The sequence below is a fragment of the Sciurus vulgaris genome (assembly GCF_902686455.1).
Source record: "Sciurus vulgaris genome assembly, chromosome: 10".
In the NCBI taxonomy this organism is placed as follows: Eukaryota; Metazoa; Chordata; class Mammalia; order Rodentia; family Sciuridae; genus Sciurus; species Sciurus vulgaris.
In genome coordinates, this window is record NC_136470.1 from 78210025 (window position 1) to 78227640 (window position 17616).

At 43.6% G+C, this 17616-nt stretch overlaps 1 long non-coding RNA gene across 2 annotated transcripts in view; it reads right to left on the bottom strand.

Annotated features, from left to right (window-relative positions):
• LOC306638287 overlaps positions 1-17616 on the bottom strand; it is a 32757-nt gene that overhangs the window by 2886 nt on the left and 12255 nt on the right. The window contains exon 1 of one of the 2 annotated variants that reach the window (XR_013757461.1): positions 7844-7873. The exons of the other annotated variant lie outside the window; for it this stretch is intronic. This is a non-coding gene — a long non-coding RNA (uncharacterized lncRNA). Of the gene's footprint in view, positions 1-7843; positions 7874-17616 lie in introns of those variants that run through there. 2 annotated transcript variants of the gene reach the window in all.

The following is a 17616-nucleotide window of genomic DNA, read 5'->3' on the forward strand; positions in this document are numbered from 1 at the left end:
GGCACAGCCTAACTCTCAGGGGTCCCCTGAGGGACTGGCAGGCCAGGTTTAGAGCCCATACCAAAAAAGTTCATTGGTGGGCTGACTAGGTAGGTCAGTGGTAGAGTGCTTGCCTAACATGCCCAAGGCACTGGGTTTGGTTCCCAGATCTGCCAAAACAAACAAAAAAAGAAGTCTTTGGCCACATGTCTGCCTTGAAGCCTGCACCATATGAAAAATTATATTTAATATCCCTCAGAGAAACCAAATAGAGGAAAGCCAGTTTTGTTCTTTTGAAAGAATAGTCTTTGTCTAAGTGTCTGGGGAACTCTAGTCCCTTTAGGAGGGGACCATGGATTCATTAGTCTTATACTTAGACACATAGACAAATAGAGAATCAAAGAGGTAGAGAAACATTCCAGGCTTCTCAACAGCCCTAAACAAGATATGCTCAGCGGCTGACTGGCACCAGAACAGATCATATGATTAACTCTATCAATTAGCCCAGCATCGGGTTTAATGACATGACCAAGGGCTGGACTATAATTCTCTTTTCCTTTTGAATGTCTAGAATTGATGGGGAAATAGGGTGGGAGTAAAGAACGGATGATCTTATTTTCCAAGGGATCCACTTGATTCCCACCACTGAGGTATCTCCTGTTGTGAACATCTTACATCCCCATGTACTAGATCTTAAGGTTTCTAAATGAACTCTTCCTCGACACCCACACTAGCATCTTAAATCACATCACAGCCTGTTCCTTCCCTTACTAATTCTGAAAAAAGGAACCATCTCATCCCTTTTGTACTTCCCCCAACTCCAGACGACTGACACTGGATAGATCCCTCTTACATCCCTTAGAACAAGTACCCCAAATGTCCACTGAAGGGTCTTTTGCCAAGCCTGCCTTTGTTTAAGACACAGTGGTTGGTCTCTGCAGCTGCCAGTAGAAGCTCTGAATGCTGGCCATTACACTCAAAAAAGCTAAAGAAAAAGAAGGATACTTAAGCTCTCAAAACGTATCCAGAGCAAAAGAACAGGCCATATGAAGGCCTCCTCTGGAGTGGTCCTTAGGTGCAGAGAGGCAAAGTGGGAAGGCTTTCTGGAGTTCAGCAGAGCTACCTTAGTCAATCAAGGCCACTTCCCGGGCCCTCTTGGGCTCCAATCAGGATGTGACCCTTCTCCCAAGGGAGCAGGAGATATGGACCTCCCTGTACCTCAGGGTGGGGGCCAGCCTGGGTGCAGGCCAAGCAATCAGACCTGTTTACACTCTTGGGTAAACACATAAAGCCAACAACCAGCATTGTGCAGAGTTGCAGGGAGGAAGGAATAACATTCCTACAAGTCAGTTGAAAATGTCTGTTTTCAAGATGATTAACTTAGAAGGAAGAGCCTTGGAGAAAAAGAAGGATCATGAACACGATATGCAGAAGAGGATGACAGTGGCATCCTCTCAGCTGCTGACAGCTGGGTCCAGGGCTCTGACCCAAACAAAGCCAGCATATGAAGTTAGCATATGAAGTTCAACTTACTTGAACTAAGCTTACTCAAAAAATTATGGAGGGTCAGGACAGGGAAAGAACTAGGCCAATACTAGGAGAGCAACTTGGACAAAATCAGAGTTTATTCTTTTGTCCTTGTGGTCCTTGGTGAGGAGAAGACCGAATTTCACAGTATGACCTTTGCCTTGGGGAGGCCTTGGCCCCGTCAAAGAACAGATTCTGCATTTGGAAAGTCTTGGCCCTCTCCTTGAACTCTGTGTTCAAGGTTTTGGTGATGAGTCACCTCATTCCCCCTCACCAGCCTGTCTTTACCCATAACTCTGATGTGTCTGAACCCGTCCGCACCTCCAGAGCTGGAGCACCCGTCATTTTCACACCATGGATGACTAACCATGGCCTGCTCATAGGCTCCTCATTATCACAAAAAGAAAATGCTATGTGCCTTCAAGCTGAGGTTTTGGGAACAGTAGGATTAAAGCTGCAAGAAAAGTGGAGACACAAGGTGGCAATGAGCTAACCTTTCGACAGGCCCTTACAATTCTCAGGACAGGGACCAGGCCACCAAGATCCAGATAGGGTGTTCTCCTTGGCAGGATGGTATTATTAATACCATTCATTACTGCCTGTGATTAGGTTCCCAAGTGCATTAAAATCTGTGTGCCTTTGACTGTTTCTCTTGGATCAGATTGAATTCCACTTCGCAAAGAATTGTCAGGGCTTTTGAGTGGCCAATGAAAGCTAGATACCATCTCTTGGCTTGACTTCTTCCTAAAGTCTCTCTCCCTGTTCTTGCATGTGCTCACTGATAATGATGCAAGTCTCCCTTAAGGCAGGCAGGCTAGCAGACCCCTTGCTGCCAGCTGAGCCCAGGGTTTCTGGCCCCAACAAAGCCAGCATAGAAAGTCCAAAACACTTGAGCTAAACTTACTTTAAACATCAGGGACGTACAGGACAGGGAAAGACGCTTAAGTTGAGTACAGAAAACCAACTTTTGAAAAAGAAAAGGGCCTCTTACCCTGTTTGATATTAAGACATTAGAAAGTCTTTATAATAACAGCAGTAATTTCTAACACATACAAACAAATCCACAGAGCAAAACAGAGAACTTAGATCTGGACCCATGTACATGCCAAAACTTAAAGGTTCAAAGTAGTAATTATGCATCAATGAGGAAGGACGGGCTGTTTAGTAAATAGTGCTGGTAAAACTGGCTCATTGTAGGACAAAAATAAAAGTAGGCCCTACTTAACACCACATACAAAAGAGGGTGCCAGATGGCTTAAAGACCTAAGTAAAAAAGGTTAAAGAAAACTAGTGAATATCAAATCAGTAGCTGCTGGTACATTTGTGATCCAGAAAGTTCTTTAGAAGAAAAACTTTGAAGGCATAAATCATAAGGTAAATTTTATTAATTTGATTATATCAAAATTAGGAATTTCTTTTTTGGGGGGATCAGCAAGATTTTCTTTTTTCAGTATTTAGGGATAGAGTCAATTGGTGGAACTCTGGCATAGCTCATTTTGGGGGCAGAAAATGGCCTCAAAATTTTCGCCAATATCTAATTAACAAAAGATCCCATGAACAACATTAGCAGACTGATGGCAGAAGAGGAGAAGATCTAAAGCCAATGAGAGATTGATGTGAAGAATATGCAAGGATGGTGGACATTTATGACTGCAATGGGGAAAAAAGTGGAGAAAGGAAATAGATACACAAGATATGTGTTTTAGTCAGCTCTTTTGCTGCTTTGACTAAAGGACCCAACCAGAACAGTTGTAGAGGAAGAAAGATTTATTGGGGGGCTCACGGTTTCAGAGGTCTTAGTCCATAGGAGGCTGGCTCCATTTCTCAGAGTTCTAGGTGAGGCTGAACATCATGGTGGAACAGTGTGGCAGAGGGAAGCAGCTCACATGATCAGGAAGCAGAGAGAGACTCCACTCTCTAGATACAAACATATAGGCTGGGGAGATAGCTCAGTTGGTAGAGTGCTTGCCTCGCAAGCCCCAAGGCCCTGGGTTCAATCCCCAGCACCAAAAATAGATACAAACATATACCCCAAAGCCACACCCCCACCTCCTCCAGCCACACCCCCCTGCCTCCAGTTACCACTCAGTTAATTCCACCCGGGGTGAATTCACTGATTAGTTTAAGGTTCTCACAACCTAATCATTTCCCCTCTGAACCCTCTCACATTCTCTCACACGTAAGCTTTTGGGGGACACCACATCTAAATCATAACAATATGGGAGACAAAATTCCACAAAGTTAAACAGTTGGCATTGGTCTACTTTCCTGGGGAACTACTCAGAAGTGTAGAGTTGTGAATGGTGGGTGATCTGGGAATGGCCTTGGGAGTAGTGCTTGTCAAGTCAGGGAAGCAGCAGAGGGCTGGGCAGAGCCAGACTTTGAACTGTGATGGGGCGCAGCCCAGGCCTCCCTGAATCCCATGCAGAAATGCGGATGCCAATGATCTCTTCAGAGATGTCCTGAATTTAGGACCAAGGACTGGAGCTTTGAACTCCTGCATGGACTAGTCATTGGAGGGATGCTGCCCTCATGAAAGGCTCAGAACCTTGGGTGAAGCAGCTCTTTTTGACTGAGGGCAGTACCTGGGAAGTGTCTCACATGTATGCCATCAGACGCCAACATTCCTGGCAGCTGGAGACTGAGGATCTCAGTCCTAAAGCAGGGACTGAATGGTATGCCATCCACTACAAGGAAGGATGAGGAGGGAAACTCACACTTTTAGTAATAGGAAAAAACACAGATTATAACAACAAGATGTCGCTGCATACCTATTACACTGACAAAATACAGAAAGAAAGGGGGACACCAGGTACTGGCAGAAATGTAGACACAGCCACTCTTAAACACTGCTGGTGAAAGATGAACTTGAGAGAAATGTGAACTAGCAAAAGTTCTGGGTAGCACCCTGGCACTGTGAGTCAAATTTGGCATTGCAGTTCCTCCATCCCAAGATATTCTCTTTCAATTCTGTAAGGAAATATATATTCATGAATGTTTCCTACAGTTATCTGTGGTGGGAGTTGAAGGAAACCTGTTTCCATCAGCAAGATGGAGTAATAAAACAAGGCGAATGCTATGCTCTCTTACTCACGCACACCAGGGAGCACTGTGCAGAGGACTGAGACAAATGATTAGAGGCAGGCACAGCAGCATGGATGGATCTGAGAAACAGAAAACAATGGGAGAAAAGGTGAAAAACAGAATGATATAGAACATATGCATAAATTTAAAATTCTGTGAAGAAATACTGTTTGTATGAAAATATGCAAATAAAAGGATACGCACTAAACATCTAAGAATAACTGCAGGTGAGACAGGCAAATGGAATTGCAGGATGGGTAGAAAAAGGAATAAGGAAGTAAATAAATTTAAAAAAGGTGTTTCACAGAGACCAATGATTCTAACAACCATGAGTGGGGAGGGATGGGGAGGGTAGGATTAACTGAACTATATCCATCTGACTTCTAAAAGAACCCACTTGAGCACTGAGAAAGTAAGCTCAGACTCTGTACCTTCTCTCTCTGAGACCTCTTCTAAAAGGTGACAGACTGAGTCACTGGAAAATCACAGAGCCCTACCACACACTACTTCTTGATCTTACCTGCGAAGGAAATGACATCCACCTCCAATGTTCAGTGGGTGAAAAGCTTGACACCGGTACAAAGCTTCCTGCTTCTCCTGGCAGAACGACTTTGCTACAGGGAAGGTTGCTTTTCATTGTCTATCCAATGAACTTTTCTATTTTTGATTCCAATCAAAGTCACCACCTTAACTGAAGTGCAACAGGCATAATATCCAATGCTTCCCCCTTTGATCAAGACTGGCATTACAAGTAGAGCAAACAACCAAAATAGAGCAGACTCCTAGAACTTGCTTACAAGGAAGAAGACCCAAAAGGATAAAATGAAATCCACTGGGAAATGGGCTCACTGACGAGCCCTTGGAGAATGGGTGAGGTACAAACTCTTCTTGTGAAATCAACTTATGTGACCCATCAGTTCCAAGAAAATTGGAGATCCTGAGCAAGCCAGAAGAATAATGAGTCTTTCCAACTGGTCTTGGGTTCCCTTCTCCACAATGGCTATTTCAAATCTTAACTGCTGACTCTAAAGTCCTCAACCTTACCCTATAGACCTTGAGAACCAAGGTCAGGTTACCAGTCAAAATGCAGAACACATGCATTTTGAGGATCATGAGGATCATGAGTTCAAAGCCAGTCTTAGGCCCTAAACAAATCAGTGAGGGTCTGTCTCTAAATAAAATATTTAAAAGGGCTGGGAACGTGGCTCATGGTTAAACACCTCTGGGTTCAATCCCCAGTGTCCCCCTGCCCCCCCAAAAATGTCGAATACAGAGCTCTGGAAGTGAGCTGAGTTGGGAAAAACTGAGGGAGGCTCAGGTTAATAAGATGGAACGAGAAAGTCAAGGCGGCCATAAATCTGCTCTGAACTGCCTGACTGGCACCAAGCCCAGACTCTCAGGCTAACCCTTAGTCTCCCTTAGCCATCACTATATTAAAGGATTCTTCCAGACACCACATTGTACTGTACAAACAAGTCTGCAATAAGTAGGATACAAAAGAAAAATGAGAACCCCAGGATATATGGTAAGGAAATTTACGTGGGTATCATTTTATCATGTTTTCCTTCTGGGTCAAGAAAGTAAGCGTCTAGGCTGGAAATACAATTCAGTGGTTAGTACTTGCCTACTATGTGCAAGGCCCTGAGTTCAATTTCCAGCACTGAAAGAAAAATGGGGGGAAAAGTAAATAATCTTCTGTGTTTGCTTTAAGATTGATCTTGGAAATCTCAAGGTGAGATGGATCTTACTGTTTAAAGGTTTTCTAAGTTCAGCAGTTGGTTGGTGAATGTGAGAAATAGAAAATTCAGTGGTCATTTTCAAAATATAGTATTTCACCTTAAATGGGATGTGAAATTCAATCATTGTAGCCAGTTTGAGATCCAATTGTGGCCATTTTAACTATAGCCCTTCCCCTTTCTTGCCCCAAATTTAAAATTAGCCAATTGCATAGATTGTAACCCTGAGCTCCTCCTATCAGAGCAAGGGGCAGTGCTGCAGGTTAGGGATAAAAACAGGACTGCTTGCCCGGATGTGCTCTCCTGCCGAATTTTCTTTGGTAGCACAGTCTTCTGCAGAAGTAAAGTTTGACTTGCCACGCTATTTAGGAGCACGTGTTTGATTCCTTGGGGGACCCTGGCATTTCTAACATGAATGTAATTAATACTGCTGCAAATATTGACTCCCATCCCCACCACCATTTTCCTTTCCCCTTGTTGGCATAGTTGGGGAGTCTTATTGGAACCCAGGAGATCTAGCCCTGTTCCTGGCGTGGTTTACTGAGTGATCATACGGAAGAGGTTCTCCCTTCCCCCGCCCTCTGCCACCAAGTCAATTTTCTCATGTTTAAAAAGAGAGCTATAAAATCTGTCTTGGTGATACCCCAGTCAGTCCCCACTCTCTTTTCTCTAGCCTCTGGGGAATTATTAGATTTTAATTTTTTAAATAGAAAACTATAAAGAAGAAGTTAAAAATTAGTCTATTATCCCACCAGATAAGACATTGGCATTAAAAAGATGGGTGATGAGCACACAGTTAGAAAATAGACTCAAGATAGAAACATAAAAAGTGAAAATTTAAAGTCACCTTCATCCATTCCTGCTTTCTGTATTGACTATTCCCCAAAAGTAAACTAAAAAATTATGCATATATATTTACATATATTCTTTTAGGAAGTACACAAACGTGATCATACCATAGAAGTCATTCTCTAATTTTTTAACTTAATATATATATTTAAAAAATTCACTATTCTTTATAATAGCAAAATAACATTTTATCAAATGGACTTGTAATTCAGGCCAGGAGGATTTTGAAGTTTCTCTTCTCCTTCGAGCACTAGCTCATCCTCTTGCCCCTGAATTTCCTCTGCTCTCAGTCAGACCTGGCCAGGACCTGGGGTGGAGATGCCAAATAAGACAGAGAAGTTCCCAGGAGCCAAATGTTCAGAGCAAAATCACTATGAAACTGTAACGGTGGCATATTTCCCTTTCTGGAGAAAATTTCCATAAGCCAATGTCCAATTTGCCACATATGCTGATGGCTGAACATTTTGGATGAACTTCAGTGTTTTCAAAGATAAAAATGCCAGATTTGGAAAGAAACTGAAGGTCATTTGGTTTGGGCTTGCTGTGGGAATGCTTTCTACAAGCTTCTGTGCTATCATTTACTATCACCATTCTATAACATAGAACAGCTTTTACCAACAGAAAAGTCTTCCTTGTCTTCCCAGACCAACGCTTTGCAGTGTACCTACCTTGGTCCTAGCTCTGCCCTTCGAAGTATTCTGTAATGAGTGTGTTCCTCTTCCCAGGCTGCCTTCCAGATGCTTGAGGACAGCACTCATCTCCCTCCGAGTTTACCCTTCCTTCATTTAACAAATATTCCTCTTGAGCCTACTATGTCCTAAACTCTGTGATAAGCACATTGTACATTCCACAGGCAGAGAATTTAGTCTAATTATTAGGTGTTGTGATCACCTAAAGGGACTTTACACACAGTAGATATTTAATAAATGTGTATTGAATGAATAAATGAGCATAAGGATGAATAACACAGTCTCTGTCCTCAAGGAACTAAATCTAGGGAGAGCGGGGAGCAGAACTGTAGGCAATTATAATCTAGGGGCAAGGTGAGAGTGGGGGCAGGAGGATCTCAAAGAAGAGACCTCAACCCAGCATTCATATCCCGATACTTAGCACAGGTCCTGGCTTATTCCTTAAATGAATGATTAAGGGATGACTAAAAGAATTAACTTATTAATTTTCCTATTGAAAAAGTTAAGAAAACTGCTTTTATTGACTTAAATTATTCTCTTTTTTTGTGGGGGGGGGGTGCTGGGTATTGAACCCTACCACTGAGCTATACCCCCAGTCCTTTGGCTTAGATGCTCCTTGTCTTAAGTTTTACTAATACAAAAAAAAATTGGCAAAGTAGAAGTGACAGAAATGTTGGAAGAAAGTGATCCTAAGGTTCCACATAGCCTCATTGTTTCAACAAACATTTAATGAACACCTATCCTGTGCTACATACTGCCAGACTCTAGAACAAGACAAACAAGACACAGCTTCTACTTGTAAGGAACTCCCAAACCAGCAGAGGAGATGCACACAAAAATGATGTATATGGCAAATGTCCTGACAATGTGCCAAGGGTGCTGTGGGGTGGGATGGGTAGGAAGGCCTCTGGAAGAGGAGATGCCTCCACTGAGCCTGAGGAAGCTGTCCAGGTAAGGAGGGTGAGGAAGGCTATTCCTGGCAGAAGGAGTGATGGGGTCAGAGCCCAGAGGTGTGAGAACACAGCAGTTTGGGGCACACTTGACCCTCTGCATCCAGGAGGTTCTGCATGGGCAGATTCTAACAATTGCAGGTTGAAAATATTCAGATAAAAAAATTGAATCTGTACTGAACATGCACAGACTTTGTTCTTGTCATTATTCTCTAAACAATACTGCCTAACAACTATTTACATAGCGTTTACATCATTTCAGGTATTAGGAGCCATCTAGAGACGATTGAAAGTGTATGGAAGGATGTGAATAGGTTATATACAAGTTCTACACTATTTTATATAAGGGACTTGAGCATCTGCAGATTTTGGTGTCCACAGGAGTCCTGGAACCATCTCCTGTAGATACCAAGGAACACTAACTATGTAGTAGCTGAGGAGTGGAGAGAGTTGGGAGGGAGGTTTGGAGGTGTAGACATGGCTGGATCAGGAAGGACCTTACATGGCTGCAAAGACATTTAAGCTTTACCTTGAGGGCAAGAGGGAGCCATTGAAAGAATTCTAAAACTCAGAATGATCTGATTTGCACTTTAGAAGATGACTGTATTAGTCAGCTTTCTATCAAATGTTACAAATAGATTCAATGAGATAGGTAGAGGGAAAAGGTTTTCTCACAATTGTAAAGAGAAAAGGTTTGTCTCATGGCTTTGGAAGTTTCAGTCTATGGTCCGTTGACCAATTTTGTAGAGAGGTAGCTCACCCTGGCAGCAGTATGTGGTCAAAACACTCACCTGATGATCAGGAAGTAAAAAGAGGAAGAGGAAGGGACTGAGGTTCCAGTATGCCCTTTGAGGGCACACTCCCAATCATGAAGGACCTGCCACTAGGCTCCACCTCTAAAGGTTCCACCAATTTCCAAAACCACCAAGCTGGGGACCAAGTCTTGAACACATGGCCTTTGGGGGGACTTTCCAGATCTAAATTATAGCAATTGTTTTTAAAGAAGTATAGAAAATAAGTTATAGGAACAATAATGCTAGACGAGAGATTAGTTACAAGATTATCTGGGACATACTGGAAAGTAAATGAGGGGAAGAATGACATAAAAGACATTGAAGAGCCCATGGTAAGAACTCAATGGCCATACTGACTCTCAGGGTTTAGCTTTGGTGACTGTGTGAATGGAGACATAATCATCTGAGGGAGAGAAGCAGGCTGTTGAAAATAGTGAATTCCACTGGGAGTTGGAGGAGCCTTGGGGATATCCAGGCATGGAGATCCATGTGCAGGGTGAACATGTGGGTCAGGAGTGCAAGGAGGAGAACTGGTCTGTCACACAGATCCATGAGCACTGGGAACATGGGCAGAGGGTGGAACTATGGGAGATGCAAACCACCCAAGGAGAGAGCATGGGAGTTGGAAGAGGAAAGGGCCACCTGAGAGTCTCAAAATCTTATGAAGATTTTCAAACCATTTCAAAGAATTCTCTGGGTGCCTCAGAATTGTTACCAAGAGAACCTCCTGTTCCAAAGCAAATATGGCAATTGATGAGAAAAGCAATAAGAGAAAAACAGAACTACTGACAGAGGAACCTGATTTTCTGGTTTTGCTTTGTGGGTAGCAACAAGCCCATAAAAGAAGCATCCTAAATGAAAAGAGGAAGGCAGCTGGCTCATGCCTGTAATCACAGCAACTCAGGCAGATGAGACAAAAGGATTCAAGTTCAAGTCCAGCCTGGAAACATAGCAAGTCCCTATCTTAAAATAAAAAAATAAAACTGATTGGGGATGTATCTCAGTGGTAAAGTACCCCTAGGTTCGATCCCCAATACAAAAAAAAAAAAAAAAAAAGGAAAGGCTGTCAGATGAAACCTGCTTGAGCTTTGCTTGTTTGAGATAAAATTTGTACATGGACTTTACCCCAGCCTCTTCCACAGGTTCAGCATAAAGCCTGTAGTTTCCCAGAAGTGGTGTCCACTTAAGCCTGTGTCCTTATCTTCCTGTCTGCTCCAATGTTCTGCAAATAGAAGGCCCTACAGAAACCTTTGTGAGTTTCAAGCATCTGAGTCACTTGAAGGCCCAGTCAAGCCAAATGCACGTGTAAAGTTATCTCCTGGTGGTGAGGAATAAAAATCAATATTTTAAAATCTGGTTATTCAAATGCTATACCCTAGAGGTGATTGATATCCAAAGAGTGCCTCAGTAGGAGTGCCGACCGAGGATTTGTGTGAACATGGATTAGCTCACAATTCCCCATGCAATCAAAGACTGACAAAAGATGAAATAACAGAATCGTTCTTACATAGTGTCCTGAGGAGAGCCCAGAGGAGCTGGGCTGCTCCTGCTAAGAAGTCTAGACTATCATAATAGAAGGAACTCACACTAACGAAAGAGCTGAGGGTCCCCTAGTTTCAAGTGCTATTGTCATCAAGAATTCCTGAGTCCTTTGCACAAGGGGAGGTGGTATGGTCTGTATTGTGTATTTCCCCAAAAGCTCATGGGTTGAAGGTTTGGTTCCTGATGTGACAGTGTGCACAGGTGGGACTTATGGAAAATAATTGGTTCATGAGTTTCTCTAACATTGTCAGTGGATTAATCCATCGAGGGGTTCATAGCTTAATTGATTAATGGGAGGCGGTGAAAACTTTAGGAGGTAGGACTTAGCTGGAGGAAGTAGCTCACTGGAGGTGCACTCTTGAAGGGTATATTTTGTCTCCAGTTCATTTCTTTCTCTGCATCTGGGTCACCATGAGGTGAACAGCTTTTTTCTACCATATGTTCCCTGCCATGAGGTTCTGCCTTGCCACAAGCCTAGAAACAACGGAGTCAAGTGACCATGAACTGAAACCTCTGCAACCATGAGCCAAAATATTTATTTCTTTCTGTAAGTCGACTGCTCCAAGTGTTATTTTACAGCAATGAAAAGCTCACCAACATAGGAGCACTAGGTTAAGCTGGGGATGGGGGAAAGAGGATGATTCCAAGTACTCCCTTTTAGAATAAAATTTAAGATCTTCTATGAGAAAAATAGCATTAGTCTTAAATCCCTGACCCTAAATCACCACTTCCTAGAGGCACTTATACCTACTGTTGGGGCTGGCCAAGGCATGTGCCATCATGAACATGAGTCACAGAGTAGACTAGCTTGGGGCTGGGGGCAAAGCTGAGAACATGGTGGATTTGGTGAGAAGACATCACACTAATGGAAGAAATAATAAACCCATCAGGGAGGCATAATGAATACTACCTGAACTTGAGTCCCTGGCTCCACCCCCGCAGAGCGCTCTCTCTCTCTCTCTCTCTCTCTCTCTCTCTCTCTCTCTCTCTCTCTCTCTGCCTTCATTTCAGTAGCACTAAACTAATGCTAATGATTCCCTACTTACTGGGTTCTTGGGAAAATGAAAGGGAGTTAAGATATGCAGAAGCACTTTGCTGTTTTCTCAGACTATTATTAGTTATTATTTCTCAGCCTCAGTTGCTGTGATAGAGGGACCAAAATAACAACAGCCTAAACAAGATAGATGTTTATTTCTCTCATATGAAACACCAAGCATGTGGCAGCCCTGGTCTGTGAAGTCATCAGAGGTCTTCTGTCTTGTTGCTGAGGTGTCTCCTTCCTTGGCATGTTCCAAGAAAGCGTCCCACCCTAACCACACAGTAGCAGGTAGAAGGGCAAGGGGACAAAGGGATAACAAGTCCTTGACCATAACCCAAAACATTATATACCACTTCCTCTCACTTCCTGTTGACCAGAATGTGGTCACATAGTCACATCTAACTGGTTGGGAAATGTAATCATTTTTCTGGAAAGTCACATACTTGCCTGAAAATTGAGTGTGAAATAAGAGGAGGTGGACTTTGAGGGAAAATTCAAAGTCTCTACCATCTCCCATCTTTGGGTGCTTGGGTCTCAGATTTATGTCACTTCCTTGGGGAGGCCCTTCCTGATCCTCTGGGCTACAATAAATGTTCCCATGGCTCCTTGATACCTCCTTCACTATGCTTGATGCACCTGTAATTTTGGGTTTACTATCTGTATTCCCTAGGAGGATGTAATCACATGAATTTGGGACCATTTCTGTCTTCTTCTCCATGACCTGCCTGTGCCTGTACTAAGCTAAGCACAGAGGGGATGCTGAACACATTCATGCTGACCAAAAAGGCTGTACCACCAAAGACTCTGGGAATCCCAAGGTTGGTTTGGAATAGAACTGGTCCCTTCAGCTGCTGGCAATGGGGGTGTGCATCTTGCTGAGAATGGGAGGAGCCTACCTGTGCTGCATGCTTTCATTCCTCAGCCTTCTTTTTGTTAGGCCTTTAGCACTGTGAGTCCTGCGCCAGACATCCTGGAGCCAGAACCTGTGCTCCTTCATCATAAACATTTGCTCTGCGGCTCAGATTCTCAAGACATGGAAAAGAACAGAGAGTGTCACGGGAAGCTTTACCCAGCACAGTGGCCAGAACTAAGAACACAGGAGAGATTTGATTTTCTGCCCTCATTTCTGTAATGCAACCAGCAGGCCTGTTCTGGGAGGAGGTGGAGAGAGAACCTCAGCAGAGACTGCCTCAGTGGGAGCCAATGGCTGCCCAGAGTCTGGGCCCATGTGAATTCACTGTTTTGTTTCTGAGCAGTTCCCGGGCACTCCGCTTTAGTGCTTCTACCTCATTTTTGTTTAACATAAAACTCATTTAAAAAAGAAAAAATCTCCTTGGGGCTGGGAGTGTAGCTCAGTGGTAGAGGGCTTGCCTAGCAGATGTGAGGTACTGGGTTCGATCCTCAGAACCACATAAAAATAAATAAATAAAATAAAGGTCTAACTAAAAAAAAATTGTTTCAATCTCCTTTCTCTTAGCAAATTTTCTTTGAATCAAGAATATCTTTGAAGAATCCCATCAAACATGACTCTGGTTCCCATGTTGAGCCAAGGGCTGTGGCCTAGACTTGACCTCCAGCCCATTACATTCTCAGCACCCTCTGTTTTTCTTTTGATTTGGACTAGAGGGAACCCAGGCTCAGGCTCTGGACAGCCAGCTCTTTTGGGCAGTCTCCAGAGCCAAGAAAGGGACAAGTCACCAGACACCAAGCCCTGGGGCTTGAGAGGTGCTCAGGTTACACTGATATACAAAATGAGCCTATTCAAGAGCCAAGTTTGAATTTCCTTGCTTTTATTTTTGCAGAAGGTAGGGGAGGAGGGAACAGCCATATCCTGCCTGCAGTCCTTGGGAGCTCAGTCCCACATCTGGCATCAAGGGAATCTTTTCCCTCCTGACTGTGGCACTGTGTTGACTTGGGATCAGACACAATTGCAGTTTCATTCAGGCAGCTATTTTTTTCTTCCCCCTCATAAAATGGCAGTGTCCCTTTAATTCCCTTCAGGTCTCCTCTGTGGCTGGCAGCAGGTTAAATGAATCAACTGACCCGACTTTTCTCACTGGGGGTTTTGGGCTAGAAATTCCTCTTACTTGCTTCAGCTTGTGTCCAGAACAAAGAACAGTTAAGAAGGGATTAACTTTTCCCTCTGTTGGCTTCTCCTTTCTCAGAAGAGTTCCACTTCTAATTCAGGGACATTGGTTCCTCTTGGAGCCCTGCGTCTTTCTTGGTTCTTTATTGACTATCCATAGAGCCAGGAAAGGTTTCCGGTAGCTTTGGCCTTTCTTGCTCCTGCTGCAGGGAGCAGAGGGCCTCTCCATGCCAATTTCCCAGCATGGCTTCATCTATTTCTCTCCAGTACAAACCCTGGACTGGCCCTCTACACATCCCGAATAACAATGTTACTTCCTCAAATAGCCTTCTTTTTGGGAAAAGAATATGTTATCAGTTAGACCCAGGAGACATTCTCTTGTACTGACATTGGGACCACTGGAGCCTGCAGCAGTGGCTTGAGAATTCTATGACAACCAGAAGCTTCCAACTCAAAGATGCTTTCCTGCCCCAGCACGCTGCTTCCCTCCCAAACTTGTACACTCCACTTTTCATTAGAATTTGGTGGCATGGGGTGGTAGCAAGAACACCGATTTGAGCATTGGGGTTTCTGAGTTCCCATCCTACCTTTGCCATTAACTAGTGTGGCCTTGAGAAAGTCACTTCTCTTTTCTGAGCCTTCTGGTCCCCTCTGTAATGTTAAGAGATTCCATCTAGTGCTAACTTCATAGTCTATACTAAATGCAGTATCTTGTGAATTTAATCAACATTTCGTCCGTCCCCATGACAATTAGTAACCCTGAATAGGCACAGATGAAGACTTGATCCAGGGAATAGGGTGATCCCAATAATGAGAAACATCCTGAGGCACCTGGTCTAAGCACCTCGTTAGCTGGGACTAGATCTTGCTTGGTCTGTGCCCTTTAGAGAAAAGGATGTATTGGATTAATGGGAGCCCAAGGAAAGCCAGGCTATATTCAGATGGAAGTTCAGCAGACCTGATGTCCTGGGATCTAGGCTGTTCCATTTCTATTCCCAAAAGGGTTACAAGGTGTTTCCTCTGTTCTATGCTAAATGGGGGTCTGAACTAGAATCATCTAGTCCTGTGACAGGGCTGAGGGAGGTACTGGAGGTGGTGAGAAGGCTCAAGACAGCCACCATATACCTTATTCAGTTCTCCTCTTTGAGGTACTACTCCCAGCAGGCCCAGGGACATTTCCACTTGAGGTTCATTTGTCTCTTTCCCCACAACGGCCTCATAGTCAGGTTTGAGAGGGCTAGGAACCCGTGCTGGCATTCGGCAACACTATCGGCCAGCAGCTGATAGTATCAGTGACTTCAGTTTTCCCCAAACCTGGAAAGAAACCTATTCTCCAGACAAATGTGAAATATTTGCAAGTTTTCATAAAGGAGCTGGGTGTGTTTCCTACAGGAAAGAAAAATGAGCTAAGAATGTGGTAATTAGAAGCGGACTTCCCCAATTCTTTTGAAGCAATGGAGATGTTGTGAGGCTTGCAAGTTGGACCTCTCTGTGAGCAGGACCATTTGGAGACTCATGAATTTGGCAAACAAATTCAGAGAAGCAGACTCTGCCTCCTCAGGGGAGCTGCGGACCTGCTGCAGCTAGGATGCCTTTTATGGAACTGGGTGGTGCCAGGTAAAAGGGGTTGCCTTCAGGATCCACTTTGAGTGTGAGTTTGGCAGCAGGGAGCAGTGTGCTGGTAGGAAAGCATCCTTGAGATGCAAGTGTGTGGTTGTCATGGAATTCTCAAGCTCAGGCAGCAGTCTTCCATGGTCCCAATATCAGTGTTAGGAGGTTGTGTCCTGGGTCTAATCTCATTCATCCTCCCTTCCCTGTACTGTGGCTAAATGTTGGCTTTCTCTCCAAGTTTCCTCAGTGGAGACAATGAAATGCAGATCGTGACTACCTTCCACACACATACACCCGGGTGTTACTAGAAGCATGCCCAATAGGAAACTGGTTGCTACCACTTATTTGGCCACATTTGTTTGTCTGCATTATTGCTTTCAGATCCCCAGAGGTCTGGTTAACTTAGGGAGTACTCTTCTGGAATGATATCTCTGCTTTTGTTCCTTCCCTATGTGATCTGTTTGCACTATATAGACTAACTTCCTGCTAGCTTTATTTGACTTGAAGGGACTATCTTAAGTTTTATGCAAATATTAAATTAACAGTTGGTATGTAAGAAAAGCCTATAATCATTAATTTTGGTTGTGTTTAAAACACTGATTTCCAACTATAGCTGCACACTGATGCACCCATGAAGCTTTATAAAAATTCCCGTGCCTGAGGCCCACTCCTAGAAAATCTATTTTAATTGATTTGGAGTGGGGTTTGGGCACTGATTTTTTTTCTTTCTTTCTTTTTTAAAAAGCTCCCCAATGATTCTAACTGCAGCCAGGATTGAGAATCATTGTTCTGAATGATGCCTAAGAAATGTGCTAATTTAGTGGTAATGATGGTGTGTGTATGCGGGGAGGGGAGTTAGTCAAATGAGATCTTAGTCTGAATTGGCTGGCTTATTTTGTCTGCATTCAGCCTAGTATCTGGATAGGAACAAAGCCAAGACCACAGTGCAGTTATGTAAGGTTTGGAAAATAAGCTGCTTCTAAAACTAACTCATAACTATATGTATATTTCACTTAGAGCACTTGAGAGCAATAAGGTGGAAATACCAGGCAAGAACCACATGGTCTGTGAATATACAGCCTGATAATATTCAATAATAATCACTCTATGACCAGAATAGACAGGAGACAATAAAAAAAGGATTCTCACATTTAAAATAATTTTCCTGAAAATGTCCTAGTGTTTCTGCTTATACCAGCTCATAATAATCCAAGTAGCACAGGCTGAAGTTGCCTTGAATTTCGAGACATCACTCCAGTGATTTACGATGACTAGAGGCTCAAATCACCATCTCTTGCCCCCAAGATGAACTTCTGGTTCAGTGTGTCTGCAGGCATGGTGGGGGTGGGAGAGCATTCAGGTAGTACTGGAGACAGGAACAAAGGACAGCACTGAATAGGCGAATCTGAGCTCATTAGCAGCTAGTCCAGGCAGGGACAGATCACCTCTCAGCAGGATTTTGAGGAGTTGCAATTGGTTGGAACCTTTGTTTTCCATTCCCTGGGAAAGACAGGTTCATTAGCCCCCTAGTTGCATTAGAGTTTAATTTGTTTTCCCCCCAACACTATGGAGGGGACAGGATTCATTCCAAAAGTTAGAGGACAGCTAAGGGAGATTGGTCCTCTTTATATGACATCATCAAACATATGGTGCCACAGAGGCTGGGAAAGGCCATCAAAAGACAGGAGCTCAGGGAAATCAGCTCAGAGAAGAGAAAGCAACTGGGCTGG